At 44.5% G+C, this 15,361-nt stretch overlaps 1 non-coding gene and 7 pseudogenes across 1 annotated transcript; all 8 read left to right on the top strand.

Annotated features, from left to right (window-relative positions):
- The first annotated feature begins 4,443 nt into the window (after nt 1-4,443).
- Nucleotides 4,444-4,562, top strand: LOC143959007 (5S ribosomal RNA; annotated as a pseudogene).
- Nucleotides 4,563-4,669: 107 nt separating this feature from the next.
- LOC143958958 (5S ribosomal RNA) lies at nt 4,670-4,788 on the top strand. The gene has a single exon (XR_013270167.1). It is a non-coding gene; the product is annotated as a 5S ribosomal RNA (ribosomal RNA).
- Nucleotides 4,789-5,256: 468 nt separating this feature from the next.
- On the top strand, nt 5,257-5,385 carry LOC143958986 (5S ribosomal RNA; annotated as a pseudogene).
- A 105-nt stretch (nt 5,386-5,490) lies between these two features.
- Nucleotides 5,491-5,609, top strand: LOC143959040 (5S ribosomal RNA; annotated as a pseudogene).
- A 325-nt stretch (nt 5,610-5,934) lies between these two features.
- LOC143959008 (5S ribosomal RNA) lies at nt 5,935-6,053 on the top strand (annotated as a pseudogene).
- Nucleotides 6,054-6,161: 108 nt separating this feature from the next.
- Nucleotides 6,162-6,280, top strand: LOC143958996 (5S ribosomal RNA; annotated as a pseudogene).
- Nucleotides 6,281-6,881: 601 nt separating this feature from the next.
- Nucleotides 6,882-7,010, top strand: LOC143958985 (5S ribosomal RNA; annotated as a pseudogene).
- A 105-nt stretch (nt 7,011-7,115) lies between these two features.
- On the top strand, nt 7,116-7,234 carry LOC143959062 (5S ribosomal RNA; annotated as a pseudogene).
- Nucleotides 7,235-15,361: the final 8,127 nt, after the last annotated feature.

Here is a 15,361-nt window from a genome sequence, read left to right as displayed (position 1 = left end):
ATCAGCCAATCGATCGTCGTGAAGTTTTGTTTCCAGGAAAGAAACCATCTGGTCCTACTGGGGAAGACAAAAAAGGAACACTGATAGTAGATGGGAGCAAAGATTTATGGGAGTTGGGTCCTATTGGGTAATCGTGGAGGCGGGGCTACCCACACGTATGCTGCCATGGAGTCTTTCAGGAAAAATATATTTTCGACTTTTTGTTACAAGTAAAATCGAATAAACTCAATTTTAGTCATACATTTAGAGCAAAATTTATTCAGCCACATGTCTTTAGTAAAAAAAAATGTCAATAAGCGTATATTTATTGGTTTGCGCAAAAGTTATAGTGTCTACAAACTAGAGTAAATTTTCTGGAATTTACACAGCTTTTAATTTATGACTGCCTATCTCATTTCTTGAGGTGCTAAAATGGCAGGGCAGTACAACCCCCCCCCCCCAAATGACCCCATTTTGGAAAGTAGACACCCCAAGGAAATTGCTGAGGGGCATGTTGAGCACATTGAATATTTTTTTTTCTCCCAAGTGATTGAATATTGACACAAAAAAAAAGTTTACAAAAAGTTGTCACTAAAAGATATATTGCTTACACATGCCATAGTTATATGTGGAATTGCACCCCAAAATATATTCTGCTGCTTCTCCTGAGTATGGGGATACCACATATGTGGGACTTTTTGGGAGTCTAGCCACGTACGGCACCCCGAAATCCAATCACTGCCTTCAGGATTTCTAAGGGTGCAAATTTTTGATTTCACTCCTCACTACCTATCACAGTTTCGAAGGTCATAAAATGCCAAAATAGCACAAAAAAACAAAAAAAAGGCATGTTGAGTCCATGAAATATTTTATATTTTGCCACAAGTTGCAGGAATATTACAATTGTTTTTTTTTGCACAAAGTTGTCACTAAATGATATATTGCTCACACATGCTATGGGCATAAGTGAAATTACACCCCAAAATAAATTCTGCTGCTTCTCCCGAGTACGGGGATACCGCATTTGGGGGAATTTTTGGGAGCCTAGCCACGTACGGGACCCTGAAAACCAAGCACTGCCTTCCGGATTTAAATGTAAAACGCTACCAAAAAAAACTGTTAGCAATCGCAGGGATCAGGCCTGACTCTGCGAACGTTGCAGTTATGTGTTTAGTGTTTTGTAAGTGACAGTGATCGATCGATACTGCACTTGGGTAGGCTGGGCGGAGGGGCAAAACGCAGGTCCTAGCAGGTATCTGGGCTGATCCCGCTAACAATGCGTTTTTTTGGAACCCTAAACTGCTGGGGACGCTAGTATAGATCTGAACAGTCAGATATTGATCTGTTCAGATTCTATACCACTACGGGAGGTTTATGCTTTGCGCGTAGGTGTTAGCGGTACTGGCACTAACCTAGCGCTGCCTGGAGCGATGCAGACCCTGACCCTAAAACCTAATTGATATCACCCGCCGGGTGATCAGGGGGTTAAACCTTTATTGGGTAATAAATGGTGGGTGCCCTGATGCTAGAAAAAGCAAACTAACTAACCAGAGTCACCCATAACACTTATACGGTGATCACTGGTTAAAGGGTTAACTAGGGGCAATCAGGGGGTTAAAATCTTTATTAGGTAGTATATGGGGGTCCCTGGCGCTATATAAAAACCTGACGGGGAACCTAAATAACTAACTGGCTAACCAGCGCCACCAGTGACACTTATATGATGATCGCTAGTGAAAGGGTTAACTAGGGGCAATCAGGGGGTTAAAACCATTATTGGGTAGTATATCGGGGTACCTAGCGCTATAAAAACCTGGTGGTGAACCTAAAAAAATAACTAGCTACCTAGCGACACTAGTGACACTAATGCAGCGATCAGAAAAATGATCGCTTAGTGACACTGGCAAAAGGGGGTGAAAGGGTTAACTAGGGGCAATCAGGGGGTTAAAACCATTATTGGGTAGTATATCGGGGTACCTAGCGCTATAAAAACCCGGCGGTGAACCTAAAAAAATAACTAGCTACCTGACGGCACCAGTGACACTACTGCAACGATCAGAAAAACTATTGCTTAGTGATACTGGTAAAAGGGGGTGAAAGGGTTAACTAGGGGCAATCAGGGGGTTAAAACCGTTATTGGATAGTATATCGGGGTACCTAGCGCTATAAAAACCTGGCGGTGAACCTAAAAAAAACTAGCTACTTAGCGGCACCAGTGACACTAATGCAGCGATCAGAAAAACGATCGCTTAGTGACACTGGCAAAAGGGGGTGAAAGGGTTAACTCTAGGGGCAATCAGGGGGTTAAACCTTTATTGGGGCCTAACACTAACTGCCCTGACAGTTTTTACTGTCACAGCTGACACTAAATGCAGTGATCAATAAATAAATGATCACTGCAATCAGTGACACTGTGACTGGGAGGGGGAGGGGGGGTTTGTGTGCCTATGTGTGCCTACATGTCAGTGTAGTGTTGGTGCACACTTACTTTCACTGTTCTCCTCGTAGTCTGGTCAATAAGACCGCCCCGAGGAGAATGACATCACTTCCACCCTGCCTGTGTTTACTATACACAGCGGGAGAAGCTTCTCATTCGCCAGGAGCGATTGAGAGGGGATGGCCAGAAACCAACGGCCATCCCCTCATCCTGGATCGCTCCTGAAGCGAAACGGACCGCCGCATCCAGCGGGAGGGGGGTCCGATTGGACCCCCCACCCGCTGGAAGGCGAGCACGTACATGTACATGCTTTCATAGTTTCATAGTTAGTTAGGTTGAAAAATGACACCAGTCCATCCAGTGTGAGTGTCTACAATTGTCCCTATTCCTGTACATTGCACACTCACATTGGTCCCTACCCTCAAGGAGCCCACAATCCAAGGTCCCCATGCATATACTAGGGCCAATTTTGGACAGAGGCCAATTAACCTACCTGCATGTCTTTGGATTGTGGGAGGAAACCAGATTACCTGGAGGAAACCCACGCAGGCACTGGGAGAACATGCAAACTCCAGGCTGGTAGTGTTGGGGTTGGGATTAGGGATTTGAACCAGTGACCCTTCTTACTGCTAGGTGAGAGTGCTAACCACTACACCACTGTGCTGCCCTTGTGCCTGTCGGTGCCATTGCACCGACGTACATTGCCATGCGGCGGTCCTTAGGTGGTTAAGGATGATAAAATAAATTGTCTAACATGCTATAAAAGCTGTGTCAGAGTTATGAGCTTTAATCATAACTCATTGCTTGGGTTCATCACTGAATTTTCTGGACCCAAAAATATTGCTTGACTGCGTTAGGAATGAAAAAGTATATAGCTCAATCAACTGCCTGAGTTATGAGCTTTAATCAGAACTCATTGCTTGGGTTTACCCACTGAATTTTGTGGACCCAAAAATATTGCTGGATGGAGTTAGGAATAAGAAAGAGCAGGGATTTCAGTCTGATCCCTCTTGGGAAAGTCTACAGAGAGCCCCCGCTCTCTGGAAGTAAAGGGCAGCTGTTGGAAGACCATCTTACATTTCAATTGTAAGCTATAATTAAGCCTCTAGTCTGGTTGCTAGGTTGTTCTGAAGTAGAAGGCTGAGGGACTGGGTCAATCTCAGTTCGTGCTGGACTGGCGGAAGAGTGCTCATTCCTCTGAGAAGGCCGGGCTAGATCTGATTCAGTCTCTCTTCCAACTGCTTCCAGGGCAACATGGCAGGCAGTCCAAATGTTTGGTTATGGCTTATGAAGCGAATGGCAGATCCTATTCTAACTGTTCATCCTTTCTTCCTGGGAATTCTGTGTTTTGATCTTGGAATGGTTCTTAGCTTTTCTTGGTTAGAGTATGAGGGCACCATACTACAGCCAACAAACTTTGGCCAGGCCAAAATCAACGTGCCCTATTCTTGGTTCAGACTTTAGGGACTGGGTCAAGATGTCTTCTCTCCATAGGGGAAAAGGTATGACACATGCCATTCCCACACAAATAGGTTTAAACGTCCATAATTTAAACCATATGAAAGTTTTCAATGAAAACTATTCATTAATGTCCATGTATAGTGTAGCCAGTAGCAAGCAAAAACAGAGTAGGGTTCAGGCACAATGCACGTAGATATCACTTGCTGCCCATTTGCTAGAGCAGGATTTAGACAGGACCCCCTCCCAAGCCCACTGTAGCATTGTTTGTATATAATGCTGTTAACTACCCGTTTGCTGCTCATTAGTATGCCCACCTTGGAGCAGTGTAGAATGCATTGCCAGTGATTTCCCCTTGCGCATATGCTCTATGGTCCCAACAGAGCAGATTTCATAGGCAATGTAAATAGTAAATGGCTGCTCTACTAGAGCCGGTGCCACATCACCAGGTGGCACCAGGAATACCAGGTGCCGCAGGCTTTTTTTAATTTGTGTTTTATTTTTCTGCTTGTTTGCCGAGGTGACCATCTTGCCGTTTGTCAAGAGGGTTGAGAGTGGCAAGCAAGGTCGCCTAAGGCCACATCACCCTGAATGCGCTAGATATCATCTGATCTCGGATCCTAAGCAGGGTCAGGCCTGGTTAGTACCTGGATGGGAGACCTCCTGGGAATACCAGGTGCCGTTGGCTTTTTTAAATATGTTGTTGGCGTCGACGACCTGTTTTATTTTTCTGCTTGTTTGCCGAGGTGACCATCTTGGCATTTGTCAAGAGGGTTGAGATTGGCCAGCAAGACTGCCTATGGCCACATCACCCTGAATGCACCCGATCTTGTCTGATCTCGGATGCTAAGCAGGGTTGGGTCTGGTTAGTACCTGGGTGGGAGACCGCTTGGGAGTACCAGGTGCCATAGGCTTTTCATAATATGTTGTTGGCGTCGACGACCTGTTTTATTTTTTTGCTTATTTGCCGAGGTGACCATCTTGGGGTTTGTCAAGAGGGGTGAGAGTGGCCAACAAAATTGCCTACGGCCACTCTCACCCTGAATGCGCTTGATCTCATTTGATCTCGGAAGCTAACTCTGGGTAGGACGTTCATTTTCAGTATCACCGACCTCCCAAACCAGGAGAATTTTTCTGGGGACCATTTGGTTAAGTTATTAGAGATACCTTTTAATAACGGGGTGTAGTTTAGTGCATACAAGTCGGATAGTGCAGCTGGCAATTGGATTCCCAGGTAGGTTAATGAACGGGTATTCCAATGAAATGGGAAGTTTGTTTGACAATATGTTGTTGGCGTCGACAACCTGTTTTATTTTTCGGCTTGTTTGCTGAGGTGACCATCTTGGTGTTTGTCAAGAGGATTGAGAGTGGCCAGCAAGATTGCCTACGGCCACATCACCCATAATGCTCTCGATCTTGTCTTATCTCGTCTGATCTCGGATGCCAAGCAGGGTCGGGCCTGATTAGTACCTGGATGGGAAACCGTCTGGGAATAACAGGTGCCGTAGGCTTTTTGTAATATGTTGTTGGCGTCGACGAAGTTTTAATTTTCTGCTTGTTTGCCGAGGTGACCATCTTAGCGTTTGTCAAGAGGGTTGAGAGTGGCCAGAAAGATCACCAAAGGCCATATCACCCTGAATGCGCACGATCTCGTCTGATCTTAGATGCTAAGCAGGGTCGGGCCTGCTTAGTGTCTGGATGGGAGACCTCTTGGGAGTACCAGGTGCCATAGGCTTTTCATAATATGTTGTTGGCGTCGACGACCTGTTTTATTTTTTTGCTTATTTGCCGAGGTGACCATCTTGGGGTTTGTCAAGAGGGGTGAGAGTGGCCAACAAAATTGCCTACGGCCACTCTCACCCTGAATGCGCTTGATCTCATTTGATCTCGGAAGCTAAGCCGGGTCGGGTCTGGATGGGATACCGTCAGAATATAACAGGTGCTGTCGTTTTTTTTTTTAATAAGTTGTTGGCGTCGACAACCTGTTTTATTTTTCTGCTTGTTTGCCGAGGTGACCATCTTGGCAATGGTCAAGAGGGTTGAGAGGGGTAATGAAGAACCCCTAAGGCCTCATCACCCTGAATGTGCCCAATCTCGTCTGATTTCGGATGATAAGCAGGGTCGGGCCTGGTTAGTACCTGGGTTGGAGACTGCTTGGGAGTACCAGGTGCCGTAGGGTTTTTTTTAATATGTTGTTGGCGTCGACGAACTGTTTTATTTTTCTGCTTGTTTGCCGAGGTGACCATCTTGGCGTTTGTCAAGAAGGTTGAGAGTGGCCAGCAAGATCGCCTACAGCCACATCACCCTTAGTGCGCCTGATCTCGTCTGATCTCGCATGCTAAGCAGGGTCACGCCTGATTAGTACCTGGATGGGAGACCGCCTGGGAAAACCAGGTGCCATAGGCTTTTTTCTAATATGTTACTGGCGTCAATGTCCTGTTTTATTTTTATTTTTCAAGAAGAACCCATGCTTTTTGTTTGGAATGAATATTCCAATAGATTATTCGTGATAAGTGGCAAGCGTGGTAATATTTCTGTATGTCCGGGAGGCCAATGCCCCCTTTCAATTTAGGGGCGGTCAGTCTATGAAAGCTTAGTCCAAGGTGTCGATCGGCCCACAGGAATTGTGTACACATCTTTTCGATATAGTGCAAAGAATGTCCGGGGAAGTTTAATCGGGATAGTCTGAAGGGTGTATAGAACTCTGGGTAGGACGTTCATTTTCAGTATCACCGACCTCCCAAACCAGGAGAATTTTTCTGGGGACCATTTGGTTAAGTTATTAGAGATACCTTTTAATAACGGGGTGTAGTTTAGTGCATACAAGTCGGATAGTGCAGCTGGCAATTGGATTCCCAGGTAGGTTAATGAACGGGTATTCCAATGAAATGGGAAGTTTGTTTGACAATATGTTGTTGGCGTCGACAACCTGTTTTATTTTTCGGCTTGTTTGCTGAGGTGACCATCTTGGTGTTTGTCAAGAGGATTGAGAGTGGCCAGCAAGATTGCCTACGGCCACATCACCCATAATGCTCTCGATCTTGTCTTATCTCGTCTGATCTCGGATGCCAAGCAGGGTCGGGCCTGATTAGTACCTGGATGGGAAACCGTCTGGGAATAACAGGTGCCGTAGGCTTTTTGTAATATGTTGTTGGCGTCGACGAAGTTTTAATTTTCTGCTTGTTTGCCGAGGTGACCATCTTAGCGTTTGTCAAGAGGGTTGAGAGTGGCCAGAAAGATCACCAAAGGCCATATCACCCTGAATGCGCACGATCTCGTCTGATCTTAGATGCTAAGCAGGGTCGGGCCTGCTTAGTGTCTGGATGGGAGACCTCATGGGAATACCAGGGGCCATAGGCTTTTTTTTATATGTTGTTAGCGTCGACAACCTGTTATATTTTTCTACTGATTTGCCGAAGTGGCCATCTTGGCGTTTGTCAAGAGGGTTGAGAGTGGCCAGCAAGGTCGCCTACAGCCACATCACCGTAAATGCTCTTGATCTTGTCTGATCTTTTATAACAAACTATTAAACGTGATTTTTTTTTTTTGCATCTTTTTTTGTTTGTCTAGCAAAAAATAAAACTCCCAGCTGTAATTAAATACCACCAAAAGAAAGCTCTGTTTGTGGGGAAAAAATGATAAAAATTTCATTTGGGTACGGTGTTTTATGACCGCGCAATTGTCATTCAAAGTGCATCAGCGCTGAAAGCTGAAAATTGGTCTGGGCAGGAGGGGGGTTTAAGTGCCCAGTAAGCAAGTGGTTAAAGTGGTGCTCCGGCCAAAATTACACTTTTTAAATAAAAATACCCCTATAATACACAAGCTTAATGTATTCAGTAAAGTTGGTCTGTAAACTAAGGTCTGTTTTGTTAGGTTATTACAGCATTTTGAAAGTTTATAAACTAGCAGCAGACTGTGACCATCTGAAGTGTGGGCATCTGAAGCCAGACTGTATTTCTTCCTGGATTTCAGCCTTGCAGATCTCGCACATGCTCAATGCTGCACAAGCAGTGTAATAAGTTTCAGGTCAGGTTTCCATGGCAACGGCAGTGTTTGAGGAAGTTGCCACCCATATCTATGCAAACCCCTCCTCCCTCCAGGAACCAGTAAATATACTGCATGTACAAGGAATATTATTCAAGAAACACACACACACACACTATATATATATTGTGTTCTGTACATATATACACACACATATATACACTCAGCTGATACTTTTTTCTGTACAGCTTTTCATTTAAAAAAAAAAAAATAATTAAAAAAATAATAATCTCAGCAACACAATTCATTTATGCATCTAGACGTATTGAAGACGACTTTATGAAGTTCAAACTGTGCATATTAATTTTGAAAAATTGTGCTTGTGTTTTGGTGTTAGGCCCCTTTCACACGGGATGGATCAGTAATGATCCGCCCCGTGATGATCCGCTTGCTCAGCGGGGATCGCTCTGTTGTCCCCGCTGAGCCGGAGGATAACAGGGCGGTCCCAGTACACTGTGCATGGACCGCCCTGTCAGCTCTCCGCTCTCCTCTATGAGGGATCGTCTGTCCGTGTTCATCCGATCCACTCTGCAGACGGATAGAAAAATAGGATTTCCTCCGTCTGCAGAATCGGACAATTGCGGAGGCGGACGATATCGGGTGTTTGCGGATGTTCATCCGCCGACACCCGCTATCCCATAGGAATGCATGTATGTCCGTACTTCATCCGCAAACGGATGGATGAAATACGCACATAATGTCCGCATGTGTGAATGGGGCCTTAGATGGGATGGTGGGAGTATTTAAAAAAACTGCTTATTTACAACTATTTGCACAAACAACTTTCTCTATGTTACATAGATAATCGGGTTAAAAATAAGAAAATATTCCCCCAGCACATCGCATCGCCCCCCTCCCCGTAAAATCGCATCGCCCCAGCACATTGCATCACAACGCCCCCAGCACATCGAATCGCATCTCCCCCAACACTTCTCATCGCATCGCCCAAAGCACATTGCATCACCCCCGACACATCAAATCACATCAGAGCATCGAATCGCATCACCCCCAAAAGATCGCATCAAATCGCATCACCCAAGCACATCTCATTAAATTTCCCCAGCACATTGAATCGCATCTCTCCCAGAACATCAAATCGCAACACCCAAGCGCATCGCATCTCCCCCAGAACATCGAATCGCATCACCCCCAGCACATTGCATCACCCCCAACACTTCGAATTGCATCAGCACATCGAATCGTATCGCCCCAGCACATCTCTTCGCCCCAGCAAATCGAATTGCATCTCCCCCATCACATTGCATCTGCCCCAGCACATTGCATTACCCCCAGCGCATCGAAATGCCCAAAGCACATTGCATCACCTACAACACATCGAATCGCATCAGCACATCGAATCGTTTCGCCCCACCATATCGCATCGAAATGCATCGCCCAAGCACATCGCATCGCCTCAGCACATCGAATCGCATCTCCCCAGAACATCGAATCACATCTCCCCCAGCACATCGAATCGCCCCCAGCACATCGCATCTCCCCCTCCCCGTAAAAAACGCATCGCCCCAGCACATTGCATCACAACGCCCCCAGCACATCGAATCGCATCTCCCCCAACACTTCTCATTGCATCGCCCAAAGCACATTGCATCACCCCCGACACATCAAATCACATCAGAGCATCGAATCGCGTCGCCCCCAACAGATCGCATCAAATCGCATCACCCAAGCACATCGCATTGAATCGCCCCAGCACATTGAATCGCATCTCTTCCAGAACATCAAATCGCAACACCCAAGCACATCGCATCTCCCCCAGAACATCCAATCGCATCACCCCCAGCACATTGCATCACCCCTAACACTTCGAATTGCATCAGCACATCGAATCGCATCGCCCCAGCACATCTCATCACCCCAGCAAATCGAATCACATCTCCCCCATCACATTGCATCTCCCCCAGCACATTGCATCGAAATGCCCAAAGCACATTGCATCACCTACAACACATCGAATCACATCAGCACATCGAATCGCTTCGCCCCACCATATCGCATCGAAATGCATCGCCCAAGCACATCGCATCTCCCCCAGCACATCGAATCGCCCCCAGCACATCGCATCGCCCCCAGCACATCGCATCACCGCAACACATCAAATCGCATCAGAACATCGAATCGCGCTGCCCCCAACACATCGCATCGAATCACATCACCCAAGCACATCGCATTGAATCGCCCCAGCACATCGAATCGCATCTCCCCCAGAACATTGAATCACATCACCCCAGCACATTGCATCACCCCCAACACTTCGAATTGCATCATCACATCGAATCGCATTGCCCCAGCAAATCGAATCGCATCTCCCCCAGCACATTGCATCTCCCAGCACATCTAATCGCCCCAGCACATCAAATCGCCCAAAGCACATTGCATCACCCCCAAAACATCGAATCACATCAGCACATCAAATCGCTTTGCCCCACCACATTGCATCGAAACGCATCACCCAAGCACATCGCATTGCCCCAGCACATCGAATCGCATCTCCCTAGAACATCGAATCGCATAACCCCCAGCACATTGCATCACCCCAGCACATCGAATCGCCCCCAGCACATCACATTGGCCCCAGCACATCGAATTGCTTCTCCCCAGCACATCGCATTGCCCAAAGCACATTGCATCACCCCCAAAACATCGAATCGCATCAGCACATCGAATCGCTTCGCCCCAACACATCGAATCCCATCGCCCAATCGCATCGCATCTCCCCAGAACATCGACTCTCCCCAAAGCACATTGAATCACCCGCAACACATCAAATCACATCGCCCCAGCACATCGCATCGCCCCCAGCATATCACATCACATTGCCTCCAGCACATAGAATCGCATCTCCCCCAGCACATCGAATCGCAACTCCCCCAGCACATTGAATCACCCCCAGCACAACGCATCGCCCAAAGCACATTGCATCGCCCAAAGCACATTGCATCACCCCCAACACATCGAATCGCATCAGCACATCGAATCGCTTCACCCCAACACCTCGAATCCCAATCGCATCACATCTCCCCAGAACATCAAATCACCCCCAGCACATCACATCGAATCGCATCACCCCAGCACATCGCATCGCCCCCCAGCACATGGCATCACATCGAATTGCATCTCCCCAACACATCGAATCGCATCTCCCCCAGCACATCGGATCACATCTCCCCAGCACATTGAATCCCCCCCAGCGCATCGCATCTCCCAAAGTACATTGCATCACCCGCAACACATCGAATCGCATCGCCCCCCAGCACATCACATTGAATCGCATCGCCCCAGCACATCGCATCGCCCCCAGCACATCGCATCACATTGCTCCCAGGACATAGAATCGCATCTCCACCAGCACATCGAATCGCATCACCCCCATCGAATCTCCCCAAAGCCCATTGCATCACCCACAACACCTTACATCAGAGTCCCACTTTATAGCAGAGTATCGCCCCCTTGCATCAGAGTGTGGCAGAGTGCCCCCTTACACATACACTATATTGTCAAAAGTATTGGGACACCTGCCTTTACACACGAACTTTAATGGAATATCAGTCTTCGTCCATAGGGTTCTATATTTCGTTGGCACACTCTTTGCAGTTATAACAGTTCAACTATTCTGGGAAGGCTGTCTACAAGGTTTAGGAGTGTGTCTATGGGAATATTAAAAATAGTGGGAGGGGCAAGAATTGTCCCCGCCCACTATGTATGGGGCGCTGGTAGAAGGGAATTAATTAATTAATTTACAGTTGTTGGAAGTGAATAAGAAGTAATGTTATATATCTAAAGTTCTACACATTTGTTGGTATAGCCGAACTCAGCCATGTTGATGTTTGCATGACACATGTTTAGAATGTGTAGAGGAATGTGGCAGAATCTGCATATCAAAGGAGTTACCTTCAGCCCAACTGGTGCACACAAGCTTCAAAGAGATTGATGACAAAGACGGCCCAGGGCACATCAGATGCATACTGGCCACAAAAGCCAAGTATGGCAGGACAGTCAGTAATATTAGGAGGGCTGTCATGTGAACACTGATTGGTCCAAACCAAATGGGACTGGCAGTAGGGTGTGGTATGGCTGAGGTATGTTTTAACAAAAAGGTTTGCAACCATGAGGTCTCTCTCTGTCTCTTTATTCCATCATGAGGTGTAGCGGCGAAGGTCGGATAAGTATGGCTTATATTATACTTTGATTGTATGATATGTATTATCGTAACTTCTATTGATACCTTATGCACGCTGTATTATTTCCTTGGGAAATAAATGAGATTTAATTGACCGTAGACCGTGTATTGATTTCATAGCCAACGGTGGTAGCATTGTGGTATTAACAATAACATGTGCTCGGCGTAATAGATTGATAGATTAGCTAAACTATAGGGACTAGACAAAGGAATACATAACTGATAATAATAAGACTAGACTGAATTGATCAGTTACTTCATTTGGCACCCCAGAAGGCGTGTAAAACTTATTTTTACACAGAATCCACAAAAATCTAAGGTATTTTTGTTTGAGTCCCTGTAAGCACAGATGCTCAGACACCCAGAACTGAAAGTCATCTCTAGTGTGGACAATATTGGCGCTGGCTCGCAAATTCTGAAACCACGCTTGGATGAGCAGGAAAATTCTGTGAGATATTTCACTGGTATAAACGCACGCGTAAAACCTGGTGAGAATTGTGACTGATATATATATATATATGTACATTATTGTTGTGTTTGCTGCAGAAACTGTAACCAGAGGGCAAATTGGCGCACTGGCGAGATAAGGGACTGCTCATCCCTGGTTATGTGATATAACCGCAGATTGACAGGATAAATCATACAATTTTGAGGGAAAAGTGGAAATATCCACGTGATTGTGAAAAAGCGTTCTGTCCCAAAAGAAATTCCCTATGACCTGCTATCGGGTAGAAGGACATTGAATAAGAGTGTGTTCTCCTAAAGAAATTCGTGGGTAAACGAATTTGTATTTGTTTTTTTTGTTTTTTTTTGTCTGTATGTGCAGTGGGACTACAGGTCAAAGCTAGCTTCTAAACAGCTTCCTCTGTGTCTTTGTGTGTTTGGTATCTGATTGTTTAGTGTATTGCTAATGCACAGTGTTGGTTAGAGAGTGGCAGGAATTACCATACATCTTTGAGGAAAAAGTGGGGGAAATATAGGTTTTTATTTCTACACACGTGAGAGTGAAATAGCTCTGGTCCAATAGAAGACCAAGGCATTGATTAAGAGTGTGCTTTGTGTCTTGTATGCTGTAGAACCACAAGTCACTGTAGATTTAAACGTTCGTATCTGTTTTTTTTTTTTTTGTTTTTAGTTTTTTGGTAGGAGTAGGGGGGGTTGTCCATTTGTTATCTGTTTTCTTTTGTCTAAGCAACTGGTTGAGCAATCTTGTGTGGATAGGCTAATTAGCATATCAATGGAAGCCATTGAAGGTTTCATTAGCAAGCATGGTGGGATTCGATTTCAATTTACTCACGAAGGTAAATTAACATATCAGTTTAATGAAATTTTAAAACAATGTAATACACATAACAGTCGCATATTTAATAGATCAAAAAAAGGCAGGAAACAGAGAATGGCCAATGCCTTATGCATGTTAATGAGAATGAAAGAAATTGCGGAACAAAAAGAATTAGAATGGTTTGCTGATAGAGAAAAAGTGATGGAACAGGTAAGTGATATATCAATCAGGATTGAAAAGGCTGATGCGGATGCTTGTAGTCGGATTGAACAATTAGTGGCTGAGAAATGTGTATTGCAAAAGAGATTAGATGAATTAGAACAAACGTGTAAATTGAGAGAAAGTTGCATTGCCTCTTTGAATCAAAGGGAGGCTGAGAATTTGCAGGTTATCACAAGGCTTAAGGCACAAGCAGCCATAATGGAATTATCCTCCAAGTGTGCAATAGTGGAGGTACCCTCCACACATGCTCAGTGTATAGAAAAGCCAGAAGTGAAATATGAAGAAAACCCGTATGCTATTATCACTGCAAATGATAGTACTGTGATGGGAATCGATGTGGAAGAAGCAAATAAAGGTGGGATAACTGCACTTGAAATTGACTCAGGAGTTGACACTTCGGATGACTCCTCAGACAACGAAAGTGTAAAGTCTGTGCATTCCAATCGCAGTAATATTATCCAGCAATGTGGGTTTCCAGCGCCATATGCTAAAAAAATGGCCTATGCAGGGAAACCAGAACTAAAATGTTTTTTGTGTAAAAGGGGGGGTCACACTTCAAAATATTGTCGGGCGGCGAATAATGATATCGAAAGGAAATTATACCCGAAAACGACCCCAAGGCTTCATGTGTGTTATTCAGCCAGGTGGGGTAGCCATCCACAGCACGGAACCCATAGTAATCAAACCCATTTCCCGTGTAAAACGCAAATGCGGGGTCTAGAAACTAAAAAGCAATATGTAGGACAGTTGCTTAGAGTCAAAATGGAGATAGACGCATGGTTACTCAAATATAGCACTGGGGGAAACAATGTTAGCAGAACTTAGTGAGCTGCAAGCATGGTAAGAATATTCTGGTCAATGTTTCCCGGCTATGAAAAAGGTTTGATGTAAGTTTCAAGTTCAGAATATGATAGAGGACCTGGATATAGATATACATTTTTTTTGTTTTGTACTTTTAGGGATAAACCCCTGAATTGGTATTGTGGTTTTTCTTTTGTGTGGTTAAAAGATGTTTCTGTTATGAGTTTTTTTTAATCTTGTGTTTCTTTACTCTTCTCTTATTGTCAGTCTTTGTAAACTTTTCCTGAGTAGTATCCAATACTGCTGATTAACATAAGAATTGTGTGTAATCACTTGTGTGTTCCTTTTTCCAGAGACCAGGAAGAAGCTAATCTGGTTCGTATACGGACATTTGCATTTGTTTGCAGGTCTCTCAAAGTAACAACAGTGGTAAAATATAGCAGAACATGGGTTAGGTTATTGTAAATGCATAATCGATTATCACATGGTACCATGAGCTCATTAGTTAGTAATTGTTTGCAAACAATGAAAAATAATAGTACTAAAAAGAGTTACAAATGAAGCTAAAATGTTGTGATGATACATATGCTTTGTTGTGTTTTTTGTTTTCCCCAGTAACTAATTGTATTTCAGATTGGAATGAGCACGCTCCTCAGGAGAAAAGTCCATGGATGTTGTCAACTAAAAGTTGAGTGTTTGTCATTGTTGTATGATGGTTGTCTTGTCATGTTATTTGTGTGATCATGGCCAGATTTTTAAGTTTTTTTTTACATTTTTTTTTTTTTTTATTTTTTTTTTTTTATTTATTTTTTTTATTTTTTTTTTTTCTTCTAAAAAAAAATTTTTTTTTTTGATATTGGTTTAGTCCTCTATGTTAGTTATATTTTTATTCAGGTGGAAAAGTAGTAGGTCTAATCCACCTGAAAGGGGGGGAATTGAC

Source organism: Lithobates pipiens, unplaced genomic scaffold (assembly GCF_037356315.1).
Source record: "Lithobates pipiens isolate NorthernLeopardFrog02 unplaced genomic scaffold, aLitPip1_a1.2 Scaffold_66, whole genome shotgun sequence".
Lineage (NCBI taxonomy): Eukaryota > Metazoa > Chordata > Amphibia > Anura > Ranidae > Lithobates > Lithobates pipiens.
This window is presented reverse-complemented; position numbering and strand designations above follow the sequence as displayed.